The sequence below is a fragment of the Acomys minous genome (genome assembly GCF_964271855.1).
Source record: "Acomys minous genome assembly, chromosome: 9".
In the NCBI taxonomy this organism is placed as follows: Eukaryota; Metazoa; Chordata; class Mammalia; order Rodentia; family Muridae; genus Acomys; species Acomys minous.
The window spans coordinates 101936410-101952766 of NC_140490.1; the positions used below are offsets into that span (position 1 = coordinate 101936410).

General features: G+C 42.2%; 1 long non-coding RNA gene across 4 annotated transcripts in view; it reads left to right on the top strand.

Annotated features, from left to right (window-relative positions):
• Positions 1-16357, top strand: part of LOC311604910 — a 55519-nt gene that overhangs the window by 17492 nt on the left and 21670 nt on the right. Inside the window, exons 1-2 of one of the 4 annotated variants that reach the window (XR_014781740.1) lie at positions 11488-11590; positions 13322-13450. The exons of 2 other annotated variants lie outside the window; for them this stretch is intronic. This is a non-coding gene — a long non-coding RNA (uncharacterized lncRNA). Of the gene's footprint in view, positions 1-11487; positions 11591-13321; positions 13451-16357 lie in introns of those variants that run through there. One more of the 4 variants, XR_014781741.1, reaches the window with a different exon arrangement.

Consider the following 16357-nt stretch of genomic DNA (forward strand, 5'->3'; position numbering starts at 1 on the left):
TAAAACCCTGGAGTTTAAAACAAATAACACATGTGTCTTATTTTTAGTGTTTTTAAAAATTTTTTGTATTTTCAAGACAGGGTAGCCCTGTCTGTATTGGAACTCACTATATAGACTAGGCTGGCTTTGAACTTACAGAGATCTTCCTTCCTCCCAAGTGCTGGGATTAAAGACATATGCCTCTGCATCTTGTTTTTTTTTTTTAAATCTTCTTATATCAAATTGTTTAAACAGAAATGGTAGAGCCAATAATCAACATCAGTGACTAAAACTGGCTATGTCTGCTGTAAGATAATTCTTCCCTTTGGATTTAATTCATGAAGTAGGAAATCTATGTTGAGTCTTACAACCAGGACTTTAACTGGTGATGACCTGAGAAGCCAGAAACTGACATCAACTAACCAGGTATCAAAGCCACACTTGATTTTTGGACTTTAAGTTAAATTAACCGTTACTTTCACAGAATGGCAGAAAATGCGTTTCAAAGGAGTTCAGAAATTGGAAATTGATTCACCACATTTCTTCCTTATTTCTTTGAAAGATCTGACTGACTGTTTTAGAGCTTACTTCTGGTGGTTTGCGTGTTCCCTGGCCTTTTGCAGATATTTTCATAAATGCCTTTGTCACTGTCAAGAGCTCTCTGCTTTTTAAGGAAGATTGTTTTTGGCTGAGGGTCCGGGCTAGCCTAGCCCAGCTATGATCTTATGCTCACTGTGGTGTTTTAGTTTGTCCTTCAACTTTCCCATATTTTTATTAGAATGCCACCTCTTTATTATAACAATGTCCTGCCCTTTTCTGCGTTTGCCATATTTAAGGCTCTCTGTTTTAGAGGGATGGACATGCATTTAGATGCTGACGACCAGAGTGGGCTGATAGGATATCAGGGCTTCTCTAAACAGTTTCGAAGCAGGAAGGAAAATAGAAATGGTGAAACCGGTGACCCCTGGCTCTGCTTTTCTTGGCTCACTCATTCAGTCCTGTGCTTTCTCCTTACAGCCTTTTCTATAGCTGTCCTATGGCCCTTTATCTTTTGTTTGGATGTAACTCGTGCTGGCCTGGGGTCCAGCCCTGATGTCATACTCCTAACCCATGAACTTTATTTTGCTATCTCAACTAAGAAGGCTAATTTCTAGACTTCCAGGCCAAAGAAGTCCAATTTGCTTGAGTTATGAGTGAGTTCTGAATAGGGCAGCAATTTTCCGTGAGGATAGGACATGGGCACCATTTCTCACAAGGAGATTTCTTTGAAGTGAGTGTGAACATTAGTTAATGATTGGCATCTCAAGTACTGTTCTCCCATAGCCTCCTACTCAGTGTTGAGAGCTGAAAAGGGCTTCCGTACAGACAGAAACTAACTATGGTAACTCAGCAGGCTCCACAACGTTGTTCCTCTTTTTAAACTAAGAATTCCACATCTTCCAATGCTTTGCTTTTCAAGGTTGCCTCTGTACTAAGGCACAAAGCCAAAACTGATCCCCACCTCAATCATATAAAGTTGTCAGTAGCTAAATAAAATGTATAAGTCTCTTAAAGGCAGTATTCAAAAAGCAGTGTCTTACTTGCCATAGCTCTCTGCTTTATCAGAGCTCATCTTTGTGAATAGAGACAACCAACTAGCAAGCCAATTAACCAACCAACCAAAAGACTAACTCTGGTTACTACAAGTAAATGTCACATGTTTTCAACATGGTGTATCATAATATTTAGTATTTTAGCAGAGATTTAATTATGCTTGGAAACTGCTCATGGAACATTTATTTATTTAACTACTTATATCAACAAAGCTTTTTTTGTACACACTGTTTCTTTGGCCTTTGGTATTAACTACTGCAAAGTTCAAAAGTAAAAATTCTTTTATGGGACTGAAGTGATGACTCAGTGGTTAAGAATACCATATGAGAGCTATCTCCAGTTTGAGGGGATTCAGTGCGCCCTCTTCTGGCTACCATGGGCACTGCAGGCATATGGTGCATATACAAATATGCAGGCAAAACACTCAGGAACATAAAAATAAATTAATCTTAAAAAATAGTTTTGCTAGTCTTCAAAATATTCTTAGTGCCTTCTTTCCCTGTACCTCCTCTCCCTTCTACTTTTAATGCTTGAAATAGAATATAGGGCCCTGTGCGTCTTAGGTAAACTCTGAACTACATTCCCAGACTAAAATCCTTGCTACTGTCACAGAACATACAGAAAACAGCTTGTCTATTCTATTTCCCCTTCTGAGTTATATTTAATCATCCTCAGAGGAAGTGGTTTGAAGAGAGAGAAGAAGGCAGGAGAGGGGATGCAGAGAAAAAGGAGGGTGGAGATCAGACATGGGGGGGGGTGGCAAGAGGACGGAGGACTTGCAGAGAGAAGAGAAACAGTGGTCGCAGGCGTCTCTGTGACAAGCTAGAGATGTGACACGGTAGGCTTCTGGGAGGATACAGGGGTGACTCTAGCTAAGAATCCTAGTAACAGGACTCATGGAGACTGACAAGGCTACCCTCTAACTAGACAGGACTCATAGCAGAGGGCAGGGAACACCAACTCACCCATTAAAAACTTTGACCCAAAATTTACCCCGCCTACAAGATGTCTAGGGATAAAGATAGAGCAGAGATTGAGGGAATTGTCCAACCAATGCCTGGCCCAGCCTGAGACCCACCCCGAGGGAGAGAGCCAACCCCTGACACTATTAATGATGCTTGGCTACGCTTGCAGACAGGAGCCTGGCACAGCTGTCCTCTGAGTGGATATATATACCCAGCAGCAGAGCCAAACAAACCCAGAGACTCACAGTCAAACACTGGGCAAAGCACAGAGAGTCTTGTGGAAGAGTGTGGGGAAGGAGAAAAGACTTGGAGGTGACAGGAGCTCCACAGGGAGGCCAACAAAGCCAACGAACCAGGGCCCAGAGGGGGCTTGCAGAGAGGAGACCCCGAAGCACCAAATAAGGAACACGATAGACTGAACCTAAGTCCCCTACACAGAGGCAGCAGATGGGCAGCTCAGCCTCCATGTGGGTTTCTGAGTGAGGGGAGTAAGGACTGTCTCTGACATGGACTCTGTTGTATGCTTTTTAAAAAAAAAAAAAAAAATCACTTCCCCCTTAATGGGTCTGCCTCCCCAGGCCACAGGGGAAGAGGAAGCGCTCAGTCTTAGTGCAGCTTGTGAGCTGGGGGGGTGGGTGAGGGTGGGGGGCTCCCCTTTCCTGAGGAATAGGGGAGGGAGAGGAGTGGGTGGAAACGGGAGGAGAGGAGGGAGGGCCTATGATCCGGATATGAAGTGAATAAATAAATAAATTAATTAATTAAAAAAAGAAAATAGAAAAGATCAGAAGAAAGAAGGAAGGAAGAAAGGAAAGAAAGAAAGAAAGAAGAAGAAAGAAAGAAAACAGCTTTAGAGATTGCCACTGTCTGAGTCTGATCTATTTCTTCTTTTGTGCTCTTAGGGCCTTTTTAGAATTCCCCCAGTGAACACAGAAAAATTCGTAATAATTCTGAGACAGTCTACTGACTGTGGGGAGGAAACACACCTGAGTAGCTGTGTCCGTTTTCTCCTTTTTGCTTTGTTTTTCTGGGACAGGGTCTCTCTGTGTAGCCCTGGCTGTCCTGGACTCTCTTTGTAGGCCAGGCTGGCCTCGAACTCACAGTGATCCACCCGCCTCTGCCTCCAGGAGTGCTGAGAGGTGTTTTCTTCAAGGTTGCCAAACACAAATAGCCAAAACACTATGAATGTAACAATATAATTCCTGATGGTTTCGTGGTTCTTCTTGTTGTATGCAGTTTATTTTATATATGTGTAATAATATAAATGTATACGTAAAAAGCCTTTTTAAAATAAAAAAAAAAAAGGCATGTGACACTATTGTGCCCACTTTCTGTTCTCCTTACTAACCATGTGTTCTTGAGAAAGTTCTGTCTGTTCACTGTGCCTCAGTTTCCTAACTCCCCTGCTCCCCACCCCCCGCCCCTACCCCACTCCCCACCCCGCAAGAGTGAATAGTCAGACCTCAGTACCTAGGAAGCATGTTGTGTGGAGTAGAATAATTTATGCGAAGGTGCTTTGTAAACTGGAAAGTAACCCAGAGCTGTAAGGGGATATTACTATTTATTTTACGAGCCAGTCGAAATCAAAGCCCTAGTTTCACAGCCAGGAGGATTTTTGCTTATAGATCTAATCCTTAAAGCTTGGCTTTGCCTGGCTAATGAGTACTTTCCAAATAAAGATCCCTTTTACTGCTTTGATTTTTTGTGAACTTCCCTTTACTCTGACTCAAAGTCACATGGGGAGGTGCCCCTTGCAAAGCTATTGTTTAATTTAGATTTTTCATACTGCGTGTGTGTCCGGCTATTCTCCGGTCTCAGTCTCAGAGGAGCCTTTGAGGGCAGACCTTACTTCTTCCCCTTACGTCTAGTTTGGCAAGAAATGAAATGTTTTGAATAGGGATGAAAAAAAAAATAACCTCTCAGTGTGTAACCTGTCACCTCAAGGAAGGAGCACATCCTGTTCTGCAGGGTTGCCTCCGTTCTGACCAGCCAGCCAAGGACCGTTCCAGTGCATTCGCTTGTGACTCGGGCAGGCACTGTGAGGAGCTCCTGGATGACACTGTTCTCCAGCGACTCGGACTTTGAGTCTCAGCGTTGTGCAGTTGTTTTCAAGACATTGAGCCTAAAACACTTCACCTTAACAGGCAGGGAAAGTTCAAGACATATTTAAAAGTCATTGGTCTAAGCAGATCTGCTTTGGATTTTAAACTTCAACAAATAGCTGGATTTCTTTAAGTCTCTTGATGTGTCTCTGATGGAGATGATTGTTTTAGGGTTTTGTGCATCAATATATCACCTGAGTATATATGTATACATATATACATATACATATATATCCAATGTAATAATTTTATTGATTCTTTGGGAAGTTCACATCATGTACCCACCCTGATCACACTCATTTCCCAGTCCTTCCATGTGACCTCCCCTCCCCTCAAAAAATAAAATGAAAAAAATACGGTCCATTTGGTGTTATCAATATACTCTCGGGAGCACAGACAAACTCTCAGTGGTCTGTCCCTTAGATAGAGCTGAGCTGCCCCCCTCCCGCACCCTAGCCATAAGCTATCAGCTGTGGAGAGCTCACTTCCGCATCCTTATCACACTTTAAAAAAAAAAAAAAGAGTTCTCTTCAGTGGCTTCCTGTTTAGGCTGCTCCTTTGGCGGGTGGGGGTTGGAGGGGCAGGAAGGAGGCTACCTTTGTAGTGATATCGGCGATTGCAGGCACATAGTTGAAAGGGAGGGGCGTGGAAGGCTTCTGTTAATCATATTTTAATGCTCTTCCAAGGCCTTTGTCACTCAGATGGTGAAGCCGGGAGAAAGAGTCATGGGACTTTCACAGTCATAATTCTGTTGTCACAGAAAGTGGAAGAACTGAAAGCTAATCTCGTCTCTCTAGCCTTTTGTATAGTGTTGTGGTGTGCGTGTGCATGCATGTGTGTGCATGTGTGTGTGCATGTATATGTGTGCATGTGTGTGTGTGCATGTATGAGTGTGTGTGTGTGTGTACACATCTGTGTGGAGGCCAGAACTTGGTGTCAGATGCTCTCTCCTCATTCACCCTCCGTCTTCTGCTTTTAGACAACATTTCTCTCTGAACCCAGAGCTTGCTGATTTGGTCAGCCTGGCTAGTCAGCAAGTTCAGGTGTTTGTTTCTGCCTCCCAGTGATAAGAGGCCTCAGACACTGTATTTTTAAAGTATGGATTCTGAAGACTGTACTGTTGCTCATGAGCCATCTTTCCAGCCTCGTTTTTATTTTTATTTTTATTTTATCTTGTTAAACCAAACTTGTGATAACCAGCGCAGGGACAGTGAGTGCAGCACCACAGCAATAGTTGGAGCCTCTGGAGTGTCTGAGCCACTGTGGTTTTTCCTTCATCCTGGTCCTGTGCCCTGGAAGTGAAATTTGAAGTGCCAGGCCTATGAAATGGAGTGACCACAGTGACAGGATGATTTGGCTGGCAATGACATTCTCAACTCCACATCTAATCAGAAGTAAATACAGACTGATATTCTTTTTTTAAAAAATTAATTTTGTTAAATCTTTCAAAAAATGTATATATACAATGTATATTGATCACACCTACTCCCCATTCCTTTCCCTAACTCCTGGGTTCACTCTTATCCCCTTTTAACTCCAATTTGTGCTTCCGGTATCCTCATGAATGTGGGGCCATTAACTGCAGCATGGGGGTGCCGCCATCACCTGTCAATAGCACCTCAGCTTGGGGTGGGGTCTTGCGAGGCTCTTCCTCATCATGCTAGGTTGCTCTTGACCAGGTCTTGGGTGGCCAACTGTAGCTGCTGTGAGCTAAAGCCTGCAGTAGTCCTGCCAAGTCCAGAAAATACTGCTTTACTTCAGTCCTCTCTCACTTCTAGCTTTTACAGTCTTGTTGCTGCCTCTTTGGACTCTGTGTGTGTGTGTGTGTGTGTGTGTGTGTGTGTGTGTGTGTGTGTGTGATGTTGATATAGATGTCTCTTGTGTGGCACAGTGTTCCACAGATAGCTGTTTTCTGTACTTTGGCCAGTTGTGGCTTTCAGGATTTACCATTATCCACCGCACAAACTTCTTTGATGAGGTCTGAGATCTGCACGAATCTGTTGCTGCAGTGGGAGGAATTTTGACAGCTGTTTGCCACCCTGTCCATTTAATAAAACAATAGTTGTAAATAAACTCTTGGGTCCTATGATTCTACAACCATGGGTTCTTGGCTAGATTTTCAGTGCTAGGCTTGCATTTTCTCCTGTCGTGTAGGCCTTAAATCCAGTTAGAAAGCAATGAGTTCCTCTGGGCAGATACCCAAAAGATGCTCCGCTGTACAACAAGGACATTTTGTTCAACTGTGTTCACAGTGGCATTATTCGTAATAGCCAGAAACTGGAAACAACTCAGATGTCCCTCAACCGAAGAATGGATAAAGATATTGTGGTACATCTACACAATGGAATACTATTCAGCTATCAAAAACAAGGACATCATAAAATTTGCAGGAACTTGGATGGAGCTGGGAAAGAACATCCTGAGTGGAGTAGTCCAGACCCAGAAGGACACACATGGTGTATACTCACTTATAAGCAGATATTAGCCATATAATTCAGGGTAACCATATTACAATCCACAGACCTAAAGAAGCTAAATAACAAGAAGGACCCCAGGGAGGATGCTTAATTCTCATTCAGAAGGGCAAGTAGAATAGAAAGACATCAGAAGTGATTGAAGAGAAAAAACAGGATTGGAGCCTACCACAGAGGTTGTCGGAAAGACTCCACCCAGCAGGGGATCAGAGCAGGGCCTGAGTCTCACAACCAAACTTTGGGCAGAGGGCAGGTAGTCTTATGGAAGAATAGTAGGATAGAAGAACCTAGAAGGGCCAGGAGCTCCACAAGAAGACCAACACAGCCAACACATCTGGGCAGCGGGGGGTGGGGGGTGGTAGGGGCAGGTGTGGCATGGGGGAGGACAGCAGAGACTGATGCACCAAACAGGGACCACGCGTGAAAAGGACCTAGACCTCCCCCCTCTCATATGTAGCTGACAGGCAGTTCAGTCTCCATATGGGTCCCCTATTAAGGGGAGCAGGGGCTCTCCCTGCCATGGGCTCTGTTGCCTGCACTTTGAGCACTTCCCTCTGGTAGTGTGGCCTTACCAGGCCACAGAGGAAGAGGATGCAGGCAGTCCTGATGAGACTTGATAGGCTGGGGTCAGTTGATAGGGGAGAAGGGCTCCCCTTCTCTGAGGACTAAGGGGAGGGGAGAGGGAGGAAAGAGGGGGAGGGTGGGACCAGGAAGAGAGGAGGAAGGGGGCTACAATTGGGATGTAAAGTGAATATATTTTTAAAAATAAATTTAAGTTAAGAAAAATGAAAGTGATGGGTTCCTTCCTGACCATTTATATGCTATTGCACCTATGGGCATATCTTGCCACTCCTTTTATTATTTTAGCTCAAGGGTGAGGCTTTGATGATCTCCCCATCCCCACCCTCCCATCAGCCCACACAGCATAGTGAGGGAGCATGAAGGCTTGCCTTGAAAGCTTCCTCTCCAGTACCAACTTGGCTTTTCCCTGCCCTGTCATCAAAGTGTGTGTTGTCTTCAGCAACAGAGTCTTACCGATGGACTGAGATTCTAATCTTGTAATTCGTGCTTCCACTTTTGTCTGTTCCTCCACTGGGTGACTTTATTCCTAAGCTACAAAGAAAAGTGCAAATTAACTGCAATCCAAAAAGTACTAAATTCGGTACCTCAAGCCAAGACGTCTTTGTGATAACCACGGAAGCAGGGTTCCTTTAAGTCCTAGTTTTCATCAGTGTTTGATTTCTATATAATTAAGAAGCCTGGTGGACAGATTGTGAATTTTTTTTTCCTTGTACACAGTGTTTTAATACGGCCAACGCTTTGGGAGGTCTGGCCTAAGCATCTCTGGGATTCCCCCCAGGAGTGCCCCAGGTGAACACAGGAGCAGGTGCAGCCAGCCATGTATTTGTTTGGTTGCTTGAAGATATTTAGAGACTGAGTGATGTGTGATCTATTATCCAACTTGCTGCTTTGAGGGTCAGGTTGGGAAGGTTTAAGAACCATTTATGAAATAATAAGTTTCTTGCTTTGACTCGTATACAAGGCCCACAGAAAAATAAAGAGCCCAGATGAATGGAAAAATTCCGCCCCTTTTATTTCATTTTATCCCCTGCCCCTTAAAAAAAAAATCACCTTAAGTGTAGTTGTTGATACAACCTGTGGATGCAGTGATGCTAATTACTACGAAACATTTTCAAATATGTATGAAAATATTGTAGTCGGGGAAACCAATAGACTTACATCTGCGTCTCCATCTCCCACTTGCTGAGTAATATGGGGAGAGCCATAGTTTCTTCATCTACTAAATGGCAACGCTATTTAAGTCACAGGGCTGTAAGGGTTAGACGCTAGGGTCTGGAACTTTCACGTCTAAAGCAGTTCTTGTGCTGCCTCTCTCAGAGCGAACGACAGAGTCGAGAACCTCCACCATCTCGCTCTCGGAAGGCCGGCCTAGCCTCTGACCTTGGTTTTCTTGTTTTGGCTCCAGCTCTGCTTCATTCCGTCTGCAGCTCAGCGTCCATAATAATCCTGTTAGAGCGTGAGTGGGTCTCTGCACCAACGCCTCCCAGAGCTTCTCCACCACACGCAGAGCACACGACTCACAAACGCCAGCATGCTTTAAGTTTGATTCCGTTTGCTGTGTCCCTCCCACCCTTCCCCTTGCTGAGCATACACAGCTCAGGAAGTTCTTACGCCCGCCACCTCTAATGGGCCTTCTCTGTCTAACTTTTGTACCGAGAAATCACCACCAACTAACCCCCTCCGTATTTTCTTCCCTTATAAGCGGTCTGTTGTTTGCATTAGCCATGTAGGTAACACACCCGGGAACAGGACAAAGATTTTTTTTGTGCTTACTGCACAGTCCCTTGATCATCACCCTCAGGAGCCGTCTCCCAGGGCTGTAAACTGAATATATTTATCGTGCTTTCCTGTGCTTATCTTGATGTAGCTATGGTCAGTGAAGCGGGATAGCATCTCTGCCATTTCATGCATCCGCCTTTCCTGAATATAGGAGACACCGTTAGAGAATTAGCATCATCTCTCATATTATCATGTATATAATCATCCAAAGACAGTATGAACTATCGTTACCTCTGTCTTCCTACCTTTCCTTCTTTCTTTTCTTTTCTTTCTTTTTCTTTCTTTCTTTCTTTTTTTTTTTTTGAGATAGGATAGGAAGCTACACACAGCCCACTGTCTGGGAGGTGATGGCCTTTGCATTATTTGAACTGCAACGTAGACTTTCCCAACTGCTTATAGGGAAAGGCTTTATTTTCATGATATACTGTGAACATCCTTCCAAGTGCACAGAACCTCGAAACACTAATCTAAAATGTTAGAAGTTAATTTTATTTCCCATTATTGTTTTCAAAATATATTCAAGGAAGAATGTAAAAGTTATTTTCAAAGTTGGAAAAAAGAAAAAAAAAAGAAAGAAAGAAAACAGAGGTAGAAGAGAGTTCTAAACATTTCCCCAGTAACTGAATTTCGTATCCTAAATATTTCTTCTTACAGCAATGATTAAAACAGTATGATGTTTATCATGGCTTTTAGACATACTATAAATATATAATGACTTTACTAATATCTTGAGTTCTTATCTAACTTTAGTTCTATATTTAGTCCCATTATAATTTGATTCAGGTCTCTTTAAAAGTCACTGTTCTCAGTCTGAGATTCCATTAGCTCATTACTTATAACTAGAAAAGTGATTATCTAAAACTTCCCACTTTATTATTGCGAGCGCTAGATCAGATCCGAAAAGTAATTATCCAATTTAATTGTAATATTTTTTCCATCTTTGGTTATGAGACTTAGCTATGGAGGTGCTTTTTCAATCAGATCAGTCTGGATCCTCTACGTTTCTTGATTCCATAATTTTACTTGAATTTATTTGAAGGCATTTCTCAGTTATGTGGTGGTTTTGATTTTTAGGGTCAGCACTGTTCTTCCGATGCCACAGTGTGACTTCACTGAGGCTCCTTCACGGTGCCTCCTCTGTGACGGTACCGCAGCTGCTTTCGGTGGTTACGCTGCTGTATCTTCCACGTTTAATACAACCCAGACATGCTGATGCCACAGGAAGGAAACCTTCCCAGCCCAGAGCAATCAGTGGAGGGCTCGGCATGCTCCTTTCGCTAATCACGAGAGGTTAACAAAATTGTAAACTCTGAGATAATGTTACCTTGTCAAGAGGACCTGCGTCCAATTATCGCGGGCAATTCTCAAGTGGAATAAAAATTAGGGAGAAGGAAGTACCCGTTGATTGCGATCTGGCCAATCTCAATGCTGTGACGATCAGATGTTTTGTATTTACTCAGGTTATACTTGGCTTTTCCACTGCTATAATTGAAATTAAGACCTTGATTTGGGAAACACGTGACCGGTCGCTGGCATCCTCTGTTTTCTTTAAAAGTAATGCATCAAATTGGAAACTGGGTGAACTCAAAATGAGTGAGTAGGCGAGGAATGAAAGGTCTAATTTGTTAAAAAAAAAATTATGCTGATGAAAATTGATAAAGTTTGAGGGAGACATCAAAAGGAATTTTTTTCCTAATTGCAAAGGTCGAATTAGAGAATGCTCTTTCCTTATTTTTAATATCTCATCTGTATACAAATTAGATCATCATCATCATCATTATTTACAAAACCACAAAACAGATAATTGTCTCGCAAGAGATGTTATAGAAATTGCCACGGCAGAACAGAACTGTGGGCTGTGCTTGCTTCTTGGATGACTGGTAAGCAGTAAGTAAGTTTGAAAAGATCAGAGAAACATTAAAACTTTGCTCTGTGACACTTTCTCAAAAATATCCCAGACAGCTTTTTAAAAAAAGAAAAAAATTTTTTTCCATTTTCTTTAGCTGTCAGGGTAAAGAAAGCAGAAAGCTCCCAGAAGTCCCTCAGTGACAAGCACGGCAGCTGTCACCAGGCCCCATCATGATGCCATTGTGTTCTGCCAGCAGTAGGAGAGGTCCTGGTAAGTGGTAGGAGCCTAGATCATCATGGGCTCAGGGACCAGACTTAGTGGGAAAGAAAAATCACCTAAAAGAAAGTGAAAATTGAATACCAAACTTTTTTTTCATTTTTTTGCAGGGGGTGTGTGTATGTATGCATATGTTTACGTGTGTGTTCATGTGTGAGTGCATATGTGCACATGGGTATAAATAGCTTTGTTTGTATGCATGTGGAATCTAAAAGTTGAAGTCTGGAGTTGTTTTTTTTTTCTCAATCGCTCCTCACCTTTGCTTTTTTTTTTCCCCCTCCCTTAACAATTTTAAAATTTTAATTAAAGTATAATTATATTATTCTCCCCCTCCTTTTGTGGTGGCTTGAGTGAGAACGGCTCTCATAGGCTCATGCGTTTGAATACTTTGGCTTTCATTTGGTGGCTGTTTGGGAGGTGTTAAGAGGTGTAGCCTTGTTGGAGAAAGTGTGCCCCTGGGAGCCAGTGTGAGGTTTAAAAACCCTCTCACCATCCCCATTGCGTTCTCTCTCTGCCTTCTGCTTGCTCTTTGAGATGCGAGCTCTCAGCGTTGTTCTGGAAGCCTGCCTCTTGCTACTTCTTGCCTACTTCTACCACCATGGAGTCACCCTCGGAAACCAGAGGCTCCGAATAAACTCTTTTTTTTCCCCCTCTATAATTTGCATTGGACATGGTATCTATATAACAATAGAAAAGCAACTAAGACATCATTCGTCCCTCCAACCCATCCTGTGTCCTCTACTTCTAACAATTCTCATTTTCCCCTCCTTACTTCCTTTCAAATTCATGGACTCCTTTACTTTGTTATTGTTACACATTTAGTGTTGGTTGTTTGGGGATTTACTGTGTGGTATTAGGAAATCAAGCAAGGGGCTCATGCATGGGGAAAAGTGATTCTCCCTCTCTCACTTGCCGTTTGTCGCCTGTCGTTCTTTGTCTATGAATGGGGTCTCTTGAGAGTTCTTCCTTCCACATCAGTGTGTCTATTGGTGTTGTCACTGTTTGGGTCTTATTTAGGCAGCCCTGTTGCTGTGGATTCCTTTTCATTTTTAGGAGACACAGTCTCATAGCAAACTTCCCATTCCTCTGATTCTGACAATCTTTCTACCTCTTCTGCAGTGACGTTCCCTGAGATTTAGGTTAAAGAGTTGTGTTATAATGTATCTGCTGGGGCTCAGCACCCCACGCTCAGTAATCCTGTATATTTTGATCAGTGGTAGTTTTCTGTTATGGTCCCTGTCTATTGCAAAGGGAGGCTTCTTTGATAACGGGTGAGAGCTACACAAATCTGTGGGTATAAGGGTAAGTATTTAGAATGCAATCACGATTATACAGGTCTGCTAAAGTGATAGCAGTAGGTTCTTCTCTAAGATGCGCACTCTCATTAGGTTTAGGTAGTGGGCAGAGTTTACAGAACCAGATATGATTTATTTTCTGTTGAGTGGATCTCAAGCCCAATAAGACATCTGTTGGTTACTTCCAAGACACAAGTGCCACTATCACAACTGTACAGATACCTTGCCAAGTTGGTCCTTGTAGTTCATTGGTGTCACGGTTCTGTAGGGATACTGCTTTGCTCTCTTGGCAGCTTTCATATCACCTTCTGGTACTATGCAAAGTAGTTCTTAGGAAGGGCATTTAGATTAGATGTGGCTCTAATCTTCCAAGTCTTTTGTCCAACAGACGTTCCACCTTAATTTTTTTTTTTTTTTTTTTTGCAATAAGGTCTCTCACTGAACCTGGAGTTTGCTGACTCAGCAAGACTAGGATGGCCAGCAACTCCCTGGAATTCCTTTGCCTCTGGTTTCCCAGCACTGGGATTAATGAGACACACGGCCATGCCTGGCTTTTTATGTGAGTTCTGGGCATATCACTCAGGTCCTCATATTTGTGTGGTATATTCTTTATTGATAAAGCCATCCCTCCAGCTTCAGCACTGACCTCTCTCCTATACTTAGCATTGCTAGGGTATTTATACATTGTTACTTTTAAGTTTTGTGGGAAAGTTATGAAGCAGCTATTATGCAGAGCAGCTATTTTATCACTTAAGAACTTGGGCCTCAGCCAGCAAGTCAAGAGAGAAGGAGTTGAATTGTAAGTCTATCCATCTCCAAAGCTGGGGTTCTTTATATTTTCTAGGATGTTTAACAGCATAAATAGTTATACACATACATATAGATAGGCATGCATCATTATATATATACATATAAATGTGTATAAGTCATGGCTATGCAAATATGTACATTAGAGATCAAATAAAATGTATATTTGATGTATTTCTTTAAGTTTTCAGTAAATAGAATATGTTTCATTGTTTCAAGTGGGAAAAAATGCAATGGCAGTACAATCCACTTCTTTATGGAACCAAAGTTAAAAATACTCATATAATAACCTTTGGGTAGTTTAGGAATGGTACAAAGCATTATTAAACCTAACATCTAATTATATAAAAACACACTTATTAGTACATATATCTGAATGTAGAATGCGATAATAATTATGCATCAAATCAGATACTAATTATAATCTTCTGAACGGAGCTGTACCGTGGAGTGGAAAACAATGCGATAGCATATCAAAGTTGCACAATGAATTCAAACACCACTCGGCAAAGTAAGTGAGTCAATTAAAGATGTGCAGTTACTGCTTGAATAGTTGCTTGAGGGTGATTAGTGGTGAGAGGAGAGGGGGGAGGAATGGATGTTTTGGTCCTGTTGTGGTTTGATGGTGAATGGAAGGAAAGAGACAACGTCCCGGAGGGCAGCAAGTGGAGACATTTCAGCTCTGAGTCTTTGCTCTGGTAGAGGCCGTTGGTGGGCGGGCTTCTATTCTTGAGATGATATGAATATCAGCTACTATTTGAAGTCACAGATGAATCAGCAAGACAAAACAAGCTGAAAATGGACATCTGCTAGCTTGAATGGCTGCATTCATAGCAGCAGACAAGCCCACTGCTAACTATTATTCATCTGAATATGATATATGTCACCGCTACGCAATAGGATGGTTCGGATGTATGATTGATATTCTCCTTTTAAAGAAAAGTTAATACATTTTAATTAAAGTAGAACTACAACACTTTTCTCTTTTCCTCCTTCCAGCCCCTCTCGGATACCGGCCCTCCTACTCCCCCCATGCCTCTTGACAGCCCTTTCTATGCTCCACCTCCAAACTGACACTCTCTTTTCTTTGATTACTATTGTTATATACCCACACATGTATATGCATGCACAAATGTATATGCACAAGGTGTCGAGTCAGTTTTTGTTGTTTGTATGTATTTGGTTTTAAGGCAGAACTCCTTTGTATTGAACAAGCAAAAAAGCGGGCTCATCCCTAGGAGAGGCTAATTGTCCCTCCCATATTTTCTTGAAAACTTAGCTAGTGACTATTCATGATGCCTTTTCTCCTTCTATTTCCACCAGTAACCAGTCCTGAGCACTAACTGGAATGAATTCCTAAGATATAATAAGTGAATTTGTGATGTCAACACTTTTGCAAAAGCGAAAGTTTTGTTGTCCACTAAATACAATTTCTTTGCCATAATCTGCACTTAAAAAAAATACTGCTTCCTCAAGTCAGCAACAAATAGCCAAACCAGTTTCTTATAAACTTTACTCCTTATCATAATTTTCTTTTTCGTGCACGACTGGTGAATCTCGGAGCCTTTTGAAGTTGTGTGCATTGCACGTGCTTCCGCACTCTTGGAGCGTTCTACCCTTCATGGGTTACGTCATTCTTCAGCTTGAAGCCAACCTGACATGTCTTCATTAAACACCATGCCTTGATGAAGATCGTGCAGCAATCTGTTATGGCATGTGCTGAAGACAACTGAAGTCTACCGGGAGGCAGGGGCTAGGGAGGAGCGGCAGAAATAACTTCCAGCTCCCTTTGTCAGTGGACTACCCCTAAGCAAAGCTTATCCATTTGACCTTCCTATGGCCAAACAGAACCCCTAAATGTGGAGCCTCCAGCAGCATATTTTATATCCGAGCAAATATAACATCCCTGCCTGTATTCTGATCCTTTGCTGACTCATATCCTGTTTTTCCCACTACCCTGATTTACACATCAGCTAAACAATGGCAACACATAGTCTGGCCACAGATATTCTTTTTTTTTTTTTCTTCAGGCATTCCAGGCTTAAGGAAATGTCACCACACTATCATAAATTCTCCATCAAAGCAATATTATCTGTCTCAGCATGGGATACTGCCACATGGGATACAAGACAACATGGGATGCTGTAGAGATGGTACACTGACCCACAGGTACAAGAAAAAGCCATGAGATGCTATTACTATAAACATCAACCCAAAGGACTATAGGAGAACATCATTATAAAACCCACTTGCAGAATTTTCCTTCTGTGTGCATACTTTGATCAGCAGTGACAGCTCAGTCTTCATGGAATTCTCAAGCTATTTCTGTTGTCATCTTTATGGCTGTATCCAACATTAAATCTCCCTATTACATTTCCCTAAGAGCCGTTGGTTTTACTTTTCTCTAGAAGCATCAGCTTTCAATTGCCTTTACAATAGCCGTAGAAATTCTTTTCTATGCATCCCACCCTAGCACTCCTGCCTCCCTTGTCCTTTAAAGGAAATAAAATGACACTTATTTCCTACATAGCCCAGGTTTATCACTGTTGAAGATTTGCCTGTGATGTATGTAAACTGTTCAGTTTCAACCTTACTGGGAAGTGTAAGCTGTTTTACTCATATCTTCACATTATGGCCTGTTGCCCTCTCTTAAATCTAC